Here is a 16,932-nt window from a genome sequence, read left to right as displayed (position 1 = left end):
ACAGGCATTAAAAAAGGCTGAGGAAAAACCTTAGAAAATCAGAGAGAACTAACTATTTTGGCATATATTGTTAATGAAAGTCTGTGGCTTTGATGCAAAATTTAGAAGCAGATCTGTCCCCCAACCTTCAAGTCTACTAGTTCCAGTGGTTAAAGTCTCTTCTACCTGGGAAATGATCTTGAATGGAAAACATCTGAACTGCCAGACACCACATAACTCTTGAAAGCACTAAGCATCTAAATCAGAATCATATTGGCTCTCAGTGTTGAACTGAAATGAAGCCATGCCAGAATCTGGTATCGAAAATAGCAAAGAGATTAGACAGATTACTCAGAGAGTCTGAGAAAAACATTGAACAAAGCACAATTGTGTGTCAACACTTGACTATAGTTAGACTACCTACATAGGTAATCAACAGGGATCTTACTTTTCTTAATTGCATCAACTATAAAACAGAGACTTGTCCAAACTGGAGCTCTTACGAGATGCTGACGTATTACTAGTAACCAGTAGGAGTTGCTCAAAGCATCAAGACATCAGTTAACTGTCATTGTCCCAAAAAACCTTTGGGAAACAATCTGAATCTAGTATTTTTATGAGGATATAATCAAGGTCATTCATCAAAATGGCATTTCAGGAGAGCATTAGGGCACTGCTGACATTTTCTTAAGAAGTCCAAAGATTGCTAAGAGGAGACAAGCATACCACATTTCAGTATTTTCTCCTTAGAGCCTAAACTACACCTCCAGGAAGTTCCTGACTGAAAGTAACTGACTGAAAGTAAATCCAAGTTTCCTGTATTTGTTTAAAGGAAACTAAAAGGGAAACATGGGAAACAAATTCACAAACAAAACCTGTCCAAGGGATGAGAGGCACAGACTTATCCTGGAAGGGCTGCCGAGAGGCTGCTGCGGCCCACAAAAACCAGTGAAAAAGGAGTCCCTGAGTAGGGTTGTGGTTTTCAAGCTCCCAGGGAGCTTCTCAGTCAAGAGATAGAAGACGCAAGGACCACGGATACCAGGTCTGCAGAATTAACAGCTCTTTGGAGGATGCTTACAAGCCCTCAGCACTCTCTTCAAAAGGCTGAAGATCTTTTAAGTGAAGAAAGTCTCTCAAAATTCACATTGATTCCTAAAACAAGCCACAATTTCAGATTTCAGTGTGCTGTTGAGATTTCCCTTGTCCTTCTTGCGAGGGTGAATGAGGAAGAAAGGAAAAATAGAGAAAATCACACGCGTCCCCTTGCAAACGTTCCATGGAAATCACTTCAGTGTAGCTGTCAGAACGGCTCTCTGAGCTGTCAGAATGCCTCCTCATATATCAAAGTGGGAATGAAAGCAGGTAGCAAGGAAATCTGTAACAAATTCCTACTGAGTCAAACTATAAATTTTTATACTAAATTACTCAACATTTTAGTATTATTTTCCCTATTACAAAAAGTTGTCCCTAAAAATAACTCTAAGGCTTTTGAAGGCCTTTCCTGGCCATTATTAAGAGTCTTCACAGTTATTCTCCAAAAATAATATTCCACAAGGATTTATTTTTCTATTTAAAAGCAAAATTTTTAATTCAGGAAGAGAATACTCATCAGATCCTACCTATATTTAAGTAAAATTAAAATAATTCATGCCAGTGCAGAATGGAAATGAGGATTAATTTCCCCATGGAAAATAGTTAACATACATAAGATAGTTAATGGAAACAGAACTGCACTAATGTATTTTACATTATGAATACACATACATATGTTATTACTTCACACTTACATCGTGCCCCTTATCTGATAATCCTCAAATGTGTTTAAAACATTAATGACTTTATCCTCACAGAAGCTCTACTATGTTGGAAATACTTTCCTGTTGATTTTATTTCCTTCTTGTGAGCTCTCTGGGCACAAGCTACTGCATTCTGCCTGGCTCAAAAATGTCTATCAATACCATGGAGAAAGCATCATTAGCAAATTCACAATAATTAATAAGTCAGCCTGGAACACTGAAATTGCATGCTGTGTATGCATCCAAAAATTACTTACATGCCACAGCTGTTATAAAACCATATCGTGTTCTTAGTTCTATCTATCACTATCCCTTCATAATCCTAAACCAGAGTTGTTTCTACTGTTACACAGTGCACAAGAACTAGCAAGCAAAAGAATATGGCCACTACTCCAGAGAATTTACAGTTGAATTTGAAGCAAAAAGAGTAGCCAGGAGAAGAAAGACAAAACAATATTATTATAAAGCCGCAGCTTGGTGGTATTTATAATTAAAGCTCTTAAGACACTTCCAAGCTCTCTTCTTCCCATCTTACGAAGATCAGTTATATGTAAAAGCTGCTTAACTTGACTCAAATGGCTGAATAACAAAAGGGACCTTGAACAGGATAATAAAACCCACTCCTTTTGACAGAAGAATAACATGTTTTGGGATTACATAAATTGTTTAATTATATATGGCCTATTAAGATGAGATTTACACAGACTAGAAAAGGGTTTTAAAAATTAAAACCATGAGAGTTCCCTAGCATATAAATAAGGATTTTATATAAATTATTACTATATTTAAAATTTAAGTTACTCTTCATAGCATATTTACATAGGTAGAAGACATGGGAAAAGTTAGAACTGATGAACACAAAATAATATTTCTTAGAAAACTCTAAACCATCAGAAGTTAAACTATCAACTGAGACAAGTTTCATCCTCCTCTCAGACTGAAAAAATTTTGCCTGTGGATGTATATACTGGTGAACTCCTAAAAGAGCCGTCTCTCCTTTGCCATCAGTGACTTATATGCCTTGAGATCTAACTAAATAAAAATCCACTTTAAATTTGTATATCCTTTATATAGGTTAAGACAGTTTTCATCTCACTAGACAACCAGAGTAAAATATTTCATGTATTACTTGTAAAAACAGATTTCCATGTATCTATAAAGACCTTAGCCCTTCAACTACCTGACAAAAAAGGTCACAAACGATTTTATTTCATTTTGTATTTTAAGCTCCTTTGTATAATATGTTCCCATCTTTACCTCTACCAACGCATATGCCAAAAGAAGATAAACAGCTATCTTATCATCTTCCAAAAATGTCAGTCGCTAGGAGGTTATCCTACATCTGGCTTTCAGCGCGCTTCTTGGAAACTGGACATAAGGGATTTCAAGCAGCGCTTGGAAGACTTTGGTTGAGCACCAGCTCTAGTCAGGCTTTGTAACTTAAGCCTTCATCCTTCACTTCCAGAATCAAAGCCTTCGTCATCTGAATCCAGATGCCAAAAACTAGAAGGCTGAGAATCCTTGGATTATAATAGGTTTGCATTACCACAGTTACCATGAGTATTGCTATGCGTTCAAAGCACTGAAAACAGTATTATGCCAAGTATTCAAAGTGAGCATTTCATTGCCAATCCCTGCAAGCTACAGCAGAGTTATTTCTCTGGCTCAGCAAACTTACATCACTTATACACATATGTGAATGAACTGCAGTAGTGTTCATTATTTTATTTAGATTTGCAAGTGGGCACACGAGCATTTAATGGAAGTAAGAAATAATATATCCATTATATTACTAAAGATCAGGCAACCAACTTCTAAAGAGAAAATTCTTAATACTATCTAATGCCTGCGTATTGTCTTTGTGCTTCCATATCAATTACTGCATTGAATTAAAAAAGCTTGCACTTTTGGTTTCAATTTTTTTTTTTTCTCATTTCCTACTCTATAGCCTCACTATATCAATTCCAGTAGTACATATTTTGACAGATTTTTTACTGGAGTATGTTCCTTTTGCTGTAAGCTTCATCACTTTCCAAAGTACAACCTAAGGCATTGCGCTTCTCAAACGATGGTCATTCAGTGAGATTCCAAAGACTCTTCCTTGCCAATGAGTGTGAGCTAATGTAGGGAACAGACCCATTACCAACTACATCACTTGATCATATACAAAATCATGCTATATATGCAGATGCGTTAGTACCTTTGTATTCAGCACATCCTAGCAAATGGATATGCTTGCAATAGCTCTAAGATGTCTTGCGCTGCCTCACAAGAACACACTTAAAAATGTATAAAACTTATTCTTTTGGTTTCTATTTCAAATGTGCCCAGACAGAATTGTCCTTAAAAATATTTAATCAAATCAATATTTTACAGTCCTTGCTAAGTCAGTCTTCAGTTATAAGTCTATGTGTTCCAATTTTCTTCAAGCTTGCTCTTGGCTTCAGGTGTTACATAATAAATAATTTACATAATCCATAAAATTGCTTACCTATAAACACAGTTGCAAGGAAGGGGGTTAGTAAAGCCTCTGCAACTGCCCACAAATTGAATTTGGTAGGAAAAAGCAAAAGCTGTCTATAAAATCAATTTCTGTGGAAGAAGAGTTGAAGAATCGTCTCAAATAGCTAGTTTCTGAAGTCAGAATTTGCTTGTATACAGAAACTACTTTGACAGCATTTGTAATCTTTAGAAAGCTATTTAATGTACATAAGCTTGTACCTTAAGCAACTAAGATTCTTAAGTATTGGAGGCTTCAGTACTGTGGGGGAAAATGGACAAGCAATACATACCTAATGATTTCTTCATTATACAGCTTGTCAATTTTATCCTGGAGATTTACCAACCAAGTCACATTAAATGCAGAATTTGTATATTCTGAAGATACTGAAAAATATCCCTTTAAAAAGGAACAATGCAGGCAAGAGTGTGACCATATGGGTTTCTAGCAGTTTCTACAGAAAGGAGATGAGTTTTGGAAATACTAATGACATAAGTGCCTTGTGAGATGTACACAGAAAATAGTTCTGACATAACAAATATATTTCACTCTAGGATCTGGTATTTTAAATTAGCTTCAGCAAAGAGAAGTCCTCACCTTGCAGCAAAACAAGTTAGATGACTTTAACACATATTCTCCACTATTGTTTCATATTATTTTACTTATAAGAATACAGAATAAGTTGGGCAGGAAGGGACGTTTAGAGGGCTCCAGTTCAACTCCTTACTCAAAGCAGGTCTGTAACCAGATCAGGTTGCTCAGGACCATACTCACTTCGGTCTTAAACACCTCCAAAGAAAGGGATCCCACAACCAGTCTGGACACCCGTGCCAGTGTTCAACCATCCCTCATGGGGAACTTTTGTCCCCTAATATATATCTAGCTATAAAGAGAAGCTAATTGTTTTTCACTGGTCTTGTGGGAGTCACTGGGCAGAGATGAGTTTCAGCCACGAAGACCTGCCAGCCATTTCCTATTCTCTCATCTTTGCTGTTTGAGGGACAGGAGAAGGTGGCTGAAGCTGTCAGTGAGTGCCCAAGAGGCTACAGAGTTGTATTTAGCAAAGCACGTAAAGAACAGGCATCTGAGGTAGCCCAGCTGGTGCACTGCTCCTGAGCATAAAAAGCTCATTGGACAGAGGCGTTGGATGTGGTGGAGCTGCAAGAACCACTGCTTTTTCCTTTCTGAAGAGGAGGCTGTCAGCTGTGACAGAACACTGAAGAAGGTGTTTCCACTGCGGCCAGATAAGGAACCAGCCCGTGAGCGTGGTCATCTCCTGCAGAAAGCCAAGGATTGCTACCCATCAGTAGCAAGGAAAGGTACTGCCAAAGATGTCTTTAGCAGTGTTGTTGGCACATATGATTAAATCTCAAATAGCTCCCTAGACAGTGCTAGCAGACCTGATAGCCTAAAGTCTCAGCTAACAAAAATCAGCATAGCTTCTGGGGCTATCAGCCTCTGATCTGGGGATCTGTCTCTTTATTTTCACTCCTTTCTGCCTCAAGGCTAATCAGCAGAGCTTGCAAAGCAAAACCAAATCAGCTAAAAATCAGCTTTACATGCAAAGCCTGTGTGTGTCCCCCCCCCCAAAAAAAAGGGGGTTGGACTAGATGACGTCTGAAGGTCCCTTCCTACCCAAGCCATTCTATGATTCTATATAATCAGAATTGCATGTATTCAATGTCTGTATTACCTCTTGTTCTATAACTGCGCACATCTGAGAAGAGCATGGCTCCACCTCCGATCAGGTTGTTGCAGACAGCAATCAGGTCTGCCTTCACCTGCCTCTTCTCCAGGCTAAACAGACCCAGTTCCCTCTGCCTCATGCTCCAGCTCCCAAGTACTGTGGTGTGATCTTTGTCTAACAAGGAGCTGAAAACTGAATACAGTTTTTGGATTACTTGAGAATACACATATAAAAAGACTGCTGACTAAAGTACTGATTTAAAACATACCCTAAAAGGAAGACAGCAGTAGTATCCTACAATTTAATCTGCATAATTTTTCAGATTTCATTTTCTGAAGTTGTTTCTGATCATAAAGAATACAGTTCCAAACAATGCTATGGATTGTAACATGCCACTAGAATTTAAATAAATCCCAGTTATACATCTTTTAGGCACTAGATGAGTAAGACATTAAGACAACCATTCCACTAGATATTATTAATGCCAAACAGAACCGCTACGGAGATCACTTCAAAGGCCACTTTCTGTATCCTTAAAATCCAGTTAAAATTATGTTCTGCATGGGTCTTTTGTATGTGGCACTGTTACCACAAACAACCAAATTCCATTATCTATGAGCAATTGTTCTCCATTTTTCATGACAGTGAAAAAATATGCTCTTTAAATAGATTTTAATTTTTCTTTTTATTTTACAATATTAACACTGATAGACAGTAAAGTTTAGCTGCAAAAAGATGATGTCCTAAATGCACATTTATATGCACTTTCATCTAACCTCAGACTTAGGACATGATCTTTAATCCTGGTACATACAAAACTTCTCTTGATGCAACTTCTTTTGTCATTGAAGAAAAATTGCATAATCAGGTCTATTTTGAATTTCTCTGCTTTTTTTTCTTTCTTGCTATGCCCAGTTTCACACTGAAGAATTGAATTTAAAGTGAATAGCAAAAGCAATGTATGTGAGCGATCTTCCCTGGAAATCAACTTACATATTAACAGAAAATAAATTAAACATTTAATTACATAAAACTTTTAATCCATTTAATCACAAATTACTTAGTGCCAATTACAAATTACTATCATCTTTCAAAAAGAGCAAAGCAATGCTTGAGTACCAGTCAACTTGAATGGAAATAACTTCTCAGAACTCCATCTGCTCATGAAACCAGACTGAAAAACTGAAAGCATGTGGGACTTGCAAAGCCTTTCAGTACATTCCCACTTTGCTTTAGGGCCCCCCAGAAAAAAATCAAGACCGGGCAACATTCTAAGAATTTACACCATGAACTTTCCACAAGAACTATCAAATTTTGCAGATTTTCAGGTGTCCTTCACCCCAAATGATGCATTTCTCCCTTGCACCTGGAACTTGACCAGGATTTAACTTTTGAAGTCATTAAAGTTTTACATAACTTCAGGTAGGCCAGAAAATGATAAAAAAAAATTTAGCTCCTTCCACGTTCAGCGGCAATTGGGACTGGATTAAAATGTTTCCTGTTTGCAGCAGTATAAAGTACACCATTTTTCTAAGAGCAGAAGAGAAGAACTATGCCTTTCCAATGAGTCTGGTAAAGACACTGGTGAAGAGGCCAGATCGGCTTACCTATTGCCAGACTGCTCTGAAAAGTGACAGATTCCTCCATGTGACACTTAAATTAGCTTGCATCTAAGTTTGGTAAATAGGGAAATCTTTGTGTCTCCTGCTCTTAAAGGAATTGTTTTAACACTAATGTCCAAGCATAATTCAAGATTTCAACAAAGCACTGTAGAACTCCTACAGAAAATGATAAAGTTCGTTCACGAAAGTGGAATATTTGTTTTAAATCCACTATTTTCAGTAGTTTAAAAGGATTTCGTCTTTTTTGAGGAAAAACAAGTATTATGGAAAAAAAGAAAAAACTTTAATACGTATTTAGATTTTGTTAACTGGATTACTTCTTTGCAAGTGTTTACTCTGAAGAACACTGGACATATAGATGCCAAGTTGCAGCAGTCAATCACTCACAGAGACTCTGAGACCTGCACCTTTCTCTGAAGTCAAAGAAATAGCGACTGCTCAGTGTTCTGAAAAAATAGGTCAGGTTTTTCTCCTTATTGTTTGATAGCTTTAAAAATGTTTGCTAGATGACAGATACATACAACTTCATTTATAGCATCTTCTGACCAACCATCCCTCCCTTTTTTTTTTTTTCCTGTGTGTGTGTGTTTTTGTTTTTTGTGTGTTTTTTTTGGCAATAATATTTTTTTTGCTCTCCCCCACTCCCAGCATCCTATACCCTTCCCCAGTAAACCAGTCATTTTAATATACAGTTCTCAGAGCTACAGAAAACTATTAACTCCCTTACAGTTCTATGCTGAATATAAGCTACAGCAGTTGAAGTAGACCTTGGTACAGTAAAATATTCAAATACATTCTAATTTCGACATTCCGAAATCGTGCCATCCAAGAAAACCTTTCAGACAGATGTTCAGATTTTCTAAATATTTCCTGAGTTTCCTAATCCTGGAGTCATTTAATTGTATGCACTCAACAGGACATCTATTACTGAATCCAACAGAACCAAGATTTCATCCAGCAGCTACAGGAGCTAATTTTAGGTGCCTACATACAACATTGTAAGAACAATATACTCATTAGTATTTATCAATGCAATTTTTTCTAAAAAAATTTTCAAACTTTTTTTTTTTAAACAGCAGAAGAATGAGGAAATAAAGCATTCACCCTCTTGCTTCCTTATTCCATTGCTGTTTTCATTTCAGTCACAGAAATAAACTGTTTTCAGGGATACTTGTGTGACTGGATTTGTGCAGATGCAACAGGACATGACTTGCCAAAACTCTGTTACAGAAGAGGATGAGAGAAGAAAATTTACAGCATCTCTTTTGAAATCTTTAAATTTTCTAATCCATATGTTTTTGGAAACTGATTAAAAAAAAAAAATCACAAGCACACAATGTTTCCCTTTCCCCCACACCCCCATAATTTTCCTTCCAAAACTAATGGAGTAGTTGGCCTCTCCAGTCAGCTAAGCCTTTTTTATCCAGTCATGTTGACTGCATCTTCCTTTTTTCATCCCAAGAATAGTTACTATCTTGTAGAACTATATTTGCCAATGTGCTCAGCTTAGTAAATCTTAAAAGGCAAGTATTTCTTTTACAAAGGTGATTTTCAGTCTTTCCAGTGATTGCTGCTCAGTTCATATTTTAAGATTTGTAAAAATTTTATCTCATAAGCTTATGATGATGTTAGTATTCTCCTAACCAATTCATTGGAATGCCAGTTTTCAGCTAGTAGGTTCACATTTTACTATTCTCACATTCTCAAGTGTAACTTCAAGTTGCTCTAGATCATCTCACAAAGGTTATGCTTAAAACAACCTATCAGTGGGCAACATTACTGAACTTTTTAACTTACAGAATACAGACTCTTAAGTATTATCTCAATCATAAAACGATTAATTTTGACACAGGTGGGCCAACATTTGCATTAATCTCATTTGGTGTCATCTTGAGGACTTCCCACTCAAGATGTAACCTTGCTTGCTCAACATATTCTTTCATGTTCCCTCAAGTGTCTGCAGCTTTCATTCTATCCAATATCATTTCCAGGGCCATTTTTTTCACTCTACCAATACAACCATCTGCAACATCTTACTGATATCTTCCTTAATATCTTGAGGTAGACCTCAAACTGCTACTCTACTCACATGTGCCAAAACCCACATGAACTTTCCAGAATCTTCTTCCTGATTCCATCTCCATTTCCAGCTGCAGGTTAAGTTAATCTCTTCACCACTAATCTATGTTTCAGGAAAGAAGTGGGCAGAAAGCAATCATATGAAAATCTCCATGAATAATAGTAATGTTATTTTCATCCATTTTCAGCTGAACAACTGAAATTTCTAAAATGCATTGGTAGTGTTCCTCTTGTATACACAGTGATCTGTATGCCCATACTCTTCTGAATTCCCAGTACTACCATTTACAGGACTGGATGCATATAAATATTGAAATGTAAAGAATTTGGATTTTTCTTCCTCCTCCCCCCCCCCCCCCGCCTAGAATACGAATATGTTCATTTTCCCCCTCAAGTTAATCAGCTTTCTTATTTACAAGGAAACACCATGTTTTATTACCATGACAAGATTGTTACTCGGGTAAAATATCAAAAAGAATGGATTTGTAAAAGTGTTGTAAATAATTTCTGTAAAAATAATGTTGGATATGTTTATCTTGGATACAGCTAAAAGCTTAAATGGACATTAAATTAACGTTCTCTGAAGAGTTACGCAAATGTTAAAATTTCTTTCAATTCCTGTGGGAAGCAAGAAAATAAGAACTGTTATTTCTATTTTATAGCTAAAGAAACACAGACAGAAGTTAAGTGACTTGCCCATAGCAATGCTGTGAATCAACGTCAGTGCCAGGACTAAAATTTATGAGTTCCTTTTTCCTACCATGAATGCTAAGACACACACTGTTCTTTAAAATATATAGTATTTAATATTTATTACTTCAAAAATATGCAGTATGCACCTGGAATTGGATTAGTACAAATATGAGTTAATGGTTTATAGCCCTTTGCTGTGAGGTGAGTTGGTAGATGGATAGAAATACTAGTTTGGCTACTGAATTACAGCCTTACAATTATGCATTTTAGGCCAAATTCTTATTCTGCTAATCATTTGCCTTGCCTTAAAGCTCCTCCCCAACTGAGCTGAATGAGGTGCAGTGACAGCCACTGGCATTTTAAAATTGCTGCACTGGGTGGTCTTGATTCCTAATGAAGCTATACATATACTGTATATTTTAAATGTAACCTTGAACTAACTGACTTCTGCTAAGACCAGTATTCCTATTTATAAATAATGTTGTTTTTTTCACCTGGATGCAGCAGCATCTGGAAGCCACAAATGAAAGAAAGGCAGAACTGCCTCACAGCACTTAAATGTGCAGCAACAAAAGGGATTCAGGTAGATGAGAGAAAAAAAAAAATAAAGAGCAAGCAAGCAAAGAAAATTGAAGTTGTTTGTGCCAGATGTCTCAAAGATGGTCAGGAGTTCAACGTTACTTGTTATTGCTGCTACCACTGCCCTTCAACTGGCATGCATGCTTCTCCCCAGAAGGCCCAGGTACCTAACTTCTCTTTCCAGGTAGGATCACCCTCTCCACAGGGTAACACTGAAAAGTTCAAAACGCAGTTTTCTAAGTCAGAGCTGTGTTTGGATAACTCTCTGCTGCTGGACCAAAGTGTATGTACAGTTTAGCACACATATAACAAAAATCAGGCAGGAAGAAGTTTATCAACAACTGAAAAAATTAAAATCTAAGTGAAGATGCAAAGAAGCCAACACAATTCGACCAGTACAGAAAGAGTTAGCAATGACTACTATACCTAATATTAAATATACTTCACTGCATTGTGCTTGCAATACTTCCCTCAAACACATTCTTAAAACAAATTAATCTTCAACACAGAATTATTTCTCATGGCATCTGGCACTTAATGGTGTATGAAAATGTAATTTGGAGTTTAAATTAAATCTTGTTAAGATCCTTATCTGAGTGACTTACCCAATCAGCTTAAAACATCAGTTAATCAATGAAATAGTGATAGCACTGGTCTAGAAGTACAGAACAACCTACACAAAGCACAGAAAGTACAAGACAAAGCAATCCGTGAGCACTACTTATTACAGTAAGAACAATGTACATATCTGCAGGAACTTGATTTTGCTACAGGGGATACTGCACATGACATGTAATATATTCTTGCTGATCAACTAAGGAAGATCTTCTCAGTACTGAATAGCTGTGAGACAGAATAGAAGGAAGACAGGAGTTGTTTGAGGAAGGCTGAAGGGACAGGAAAGAAATGTGTTCAGTTCAAGCCAAAACATGCAAGAAATTCACAACAAAAGAGGTCTCAAACACACATGCTGAGTCACAAATTTATTTCCTACATTTGAGCCATTTTGCTTGTCCATGCTATTTTACATGATCTCAGGAATATTTCCTGTTTAAGCCCTATGTCGCTTTACACACCACAAACTTTAATGGCAGTAGTAATATCTATTTGCACTTACAACAAAGCAATTTAAAGCAACAACTGTTGCTAATTTAGTAAAACACAAATTTAAACTCCTTTTGCCTTTGTCTCTCTCTCCTCCACTTCTAAAACTATTATTTTTCCACTCTGACAAAAATCAATAGAAGCCAACTTAATATAAATGAATAAATATGTAAGAATAAGTACTCTAAGAAACTGTTTTCTCATCTTCTCTACATCAATAATGCACTTAGTTTCTTCGGTTTTATTTGTTCATGAAAGGTTAGCCAAAATGTCTATACATTAAGCATCTGAGCACTAATGCAAAATGTGGCTACCCTTCTTTGGCCAGCAAGGCAGGAGGGAAGGTTCGAGGAAAGAAAACCAAGCAAGGTTGAAGTGGAAGACAGGAAGGAAATTCTTAACTGAGAAGTAACTTGTAATTAATAAGAGAAGGGCAGTTATTCGGGAATTCCCCTGGCCTGAAAGGTTCTCTCATCTCCTGTATCAAATACAGGAAGAAACAATTATAGGAACTCGGCTAGCTCTGCACATAGAGGACTCACTTCAGAATCACACAACTATGGATTTGGGATGCGAGTTACCATTAATGCTCTCTGTACAAATATTTTAAATTTTCCTGAGGCAGAAAACTGTAAAAAAGAGAGCCCAGTAACGACAGGCTACATTGTACAGATCGTTATGTAGTATCTTAAAAGTGCTCTCAGACACACTACCACTCCCACAATTCTATTTTATTTTTTTAAATTACATCATAGTTTTCTTTTAGCAGGAATGCTATCCTGTTTTACAGATCAGTTGGTGAAGAATGTAAAATTACATTTAAAAGACTTTATAAGAGAGGAAGTTGCAATTTTAATAAATCTTTACACACATTATAAAGGCTCCTCTCCCATTTGATTTATCTTTCTCAAACCAGCAGCATGCCTATCCTCAGCAACACTGTTATAAAAATAAAGAATGAGAACATTAAACATCTGAAACAAGAAAGTTAGAAACTTTTACTATTACTGACATTGACCTTACAGAAACACAAATACCTGCCACAGAGGGCAATGCAAGTATCCCATGAATACAAATAATTAATTCATTTCACATCACCTCTTGAATACAGTTCTTCGCCTTGTCATGAGGTCCTTCAAATTTAATTACATCATATTTTACACTTTTTTTTTTCTATTGTAAGGAAAAAAGCTATTTGGCAAGCCACCTGCTTTGATCAAAGTATCTGCTTTAAGAAAACAAGAAAATGAAAACTGAGTATGAAATTCTTTGGTAACAAACCCTGCTGTGTGCATAGACATACTGGATTTCTTAACAGCATTATTTACATTAATGTCTGTTCTAATACAATAGCAGGTATTTGTCTTTACTTTTCCGTTAATTTTTTAAAGCACCTCTTACCCTGGCATAATTTACTGGCATAAATTAAAACATAATTACATTAGAATTTCTACTGTAGATTTCTTCTGAGTGAGGGAAAACAAAAAGCAACAACAGTAGCAAATAGAGTCATGTATGTGAGCTACATTAATACTTCTTGAAAATTCCTACATAGAGGTTTCTTGTAGGTTAGTATATGTTTGTTTTCCACCTCTCTAAGCCAATCACACCGGATGCAGCATATAGACAGAGCTATTATCAAAAAGCAAAATATCTCTATGGGTCAGTCACAGTATCATGGAAGTTACGTGCAAGATTTTAATCAGAAACAGTGCAGTACTGCTAGCTAGATTCTCAGTCTCACATAAGACTTTCCAGCACACAGAAATGGAGGTATTAGAATACAACTACCTGGGACAGAAGCACAGCCAACATAACGCTAAGCAACAAGGGGCTCCCAAGCTTTCACCAAGACCAGTCATGGCGCAGAGTATCCACCACCCAAGATAAGTAAATATGTTTTAAAGACCTCATTCCAGTGTATAACAGCTCTCCAGCAGACTGAGCCTGAGAATATGCAGATCTCAAAGGGGTATATTTGATTGCTAATCCATTTGCCTGGAAAGTGGGATGATTTGTTTTATTTGGTAACTCAAAACCTAGAGATAATGAAGGTTTTAATTAAACTGAGAAATAACTTGATATAGACTAATAGACTTGCTCCACATATTAAAAATGGTGTGCATAGATTTGTGTGTTTCTAGATACATATTTAGATCTATGTGTATACACACACAGAGACAGACACATTCTCTGCAAAAAGTCTAGATTACCAACTTCCCTAAAATGAAAAAAAGGAAATTCTCTTTCATAAGTAAAATTCTCAATCTAGGACAGATGTGTTTAATAAGTTTCTAGAAAAGCTTGCTCAACTTTTCTGAAATTAAAATCTTAAAAGACATTCAATGAGTTGATCAAACAGGGGAGTTGCTCAGTTTTGAAGCTCCATGAGAACGGAATGGTAACTAGGTGCCAATTTATAAGAGCGAAAACCCCTGCTAATATTCACAAAAATGAAGCGAATTTTCTCATACAGGACATCCACTGATTTCAGTAAGATTGCATATATTAGTATAACTTTTTACATGCATATTTTCTGCAACATCTATTCCTCACATGGAAGTCAAGGAAATGTCATGTTTTATGGAATTTCCATTCAAACCTAAAGAAAATTATAGGAAAATGTTTGTAAGTAAAGAACGTGATGAGTGGTCCATGTATAATTGTGTAACTCAGGCATGGAAGAACTCCTTCACCATAGTGAAAGATTACCTTCTTCAGACAGTTATCTCCTTTGAAAGAATGTTTCCTTGCGTGTTATATTCCTGGATTTTGTATATACCACAAATTGGAATAAAAATCTGTTTAGCCAGAACCTCAAAATACAGAGGGAGTAGAATAACACTAACAAAAAGACGCCCACTACATTGTCGGAAGGTCTTTCGATAGGCGTTGAAACTCAGCAGCACAGACCTGTTCATTTGGAATAATAAGAAACTGAAAAAACCAAACACTATACACCACAGCCATCACTAAATTACTCTTAACAAAATTCTAATACTGTCTTCTGCACTACAGGCAGTTTTTCAGCCTTTTCAATCAAAGAATTTTTTCTGATATGCTCCTGATTTGAAGTATCTGTATGTTTTATGGATGAAACCAAAGAAACCAAGGGAAAGAGAATTAAACATGAAACCCATAGAATGGCTATATACAAATTTCTGGAAATGGTACTCCTTAAGCTAGAACATCCAAATAAGCATATGTGATTTTCAGCCATGACCATGGCAAAACTAATGCTATGTTCCACAAGTTAACCTGTATCTTTATTCGTTTCCTTTGAAGAAAGTTGAATTCTGTTTTCTCCAGGAATATTGAAAAAAAAAAAATCTATGATGCTTTTAGACACAAAAATGAAGCTGGCCTTGCTCACCATCCTACCCCTTCATGCGCTTTTGCTCACTGTTGTGTTGCCCCATTTTCTACCTCCCAATACCAACATTTTGCCTCTTCCCCCACCACAGCAGGTGGAACTCCGCACATCTCCTTTACAGTGATGGACAATTCAGTTAAGTGGGCTTTGGAGACATTTCATTATTTTCACATCTAACATTCAGAAATCATATGGGATAGTTATAAAAAAGCATAGTGACAATAAAGGGGTAAAGAAAGGAGAATTTAGAGATGTCGTCTCTTTTTTAGTTTTCTGAGAAAAACGAAAGCATTATTTTGCTTCTGAACTCAGTATCACATTAACAAAGACAAGATTCAGGCACAGAAACAAACAAGATTAAGATGGCTTTCTATTAGTGGAATTAGGATCTACCCTCTTCCATGATGGCAAATCCTTCCCTCAGTGAGCTCCAGTGAATATCATAGAACGCTTTGGGCCAGAAGGGACCTTAAAGATCATCTAGTTCCACCCCCCTTGCCATGGACAGGGACACCTTTCACTAGACCAGGTTGCTCACAGCCCCATCCAACCTGGCTTTGAACACTTCCAGGGATGGGGCACCCACAACTTCTCTGGGCAGCCTGTTCCAGTGCCTCCCCACCCTTGCGTCCAATCTAGATCTGCCCTCTTTCAGCTTAAAGCCATTACCCCTTATTCCTAACACTACATGCCCTTGTAAAAAGTCCCTCTCTAGCTCTCTTGTAAGACCCTTTAAGTACAGGAAGGCTGCTACAAGGTCTCCCTGGAGCCTTCTCCAGGCTGAACAACCCCAACTCTCTCAGCCTGACTTCATAGAAGGCAGTCCTCTGACCATCTTCATGGTTCTCCTCCAGAGTCACTCCAACGGGCCCATGTCTTTCTTATGTTGGGGCCCCAGCACTGAATGGAGTACTCCAGGCGGGGTCTCATGAGAGAGGACCTCTTTCGACCTGCTGGTCATGCTTCTTTTGATGCAGCCCAGGATATGGTTGGCTTCAGGGGCTGCAAGTGCACGTTGTTGGGTCATGCTGAGATTCTCAACAACAAAGCCCTTCTTCTCGGGGTTGCCTTCAGTCAATTCCTTGCCCAGCCTGTACTTATGGTTGGGATTCTCCCAACTCATGTCTCCGTTCATACTAGTCTCAGTCCCAGAAACTCTAAAAATCAGCACATAAGTCAAAATCATCCATCATAGATTATTTTTAATTCATAAGTTTAGTAATATGAACTTGTGTGTCACAAACAAAATTCGATTCCTCCCTGTGAATTCCACTTAATTATGAAGACAGATTGTTTATCACAGATACTGTCTCTCTGATGTCATCTTTCCTCAGTCTTAGGTTTCCCACAGTAAATCTACAGCTTTTACTATTTTAAAGTTATTATTATTTCAAAATGCTAAATTTCTCAACTGAGGATACAGAGAGTATTTATGCTGAAGAGACTGCCTCCACATCATGATGGGCTTCTGTAGTGTTATTTTTCCTCTACTTTTAGCTTTGGCACTCGGTATCCTGAAA

At 37.0% G+C, this 16,932-nt stretch overlaps 1 protein-coding gene across 14 annotated transcripts in view; it reads right to left on the bottom strand.

Annotated features, from left to right (window-relative positions):
- Positions 1 to 16,932, bottom strand: part of SLIT2 (slit guidance ligand 2) — a 263,667-nt gene that overhangs the window by 138,885 nt on the left and 107,850 nt on the right. The window lies entirely within an intron of this gene.

This window comes from Patagioenas fasciata, chromosome 4, assembly GCF_037038585.1.
Source record: "Patagioenas fasciata isolate bPatFas1 chromosome 4, bPatFas1.hap1, whole genome shotgun sequence".
Classification (NCBI taxonomy): domain Eukaryota; kingdom Metazoa; phylum Chordata; class Aves; order Columbiformes; family Columbidae; genus Patagioenas; species Patagioenas fasciata.
This window is presented reverse-complemented; position numbering and strand designations above follow the sequence as displayed.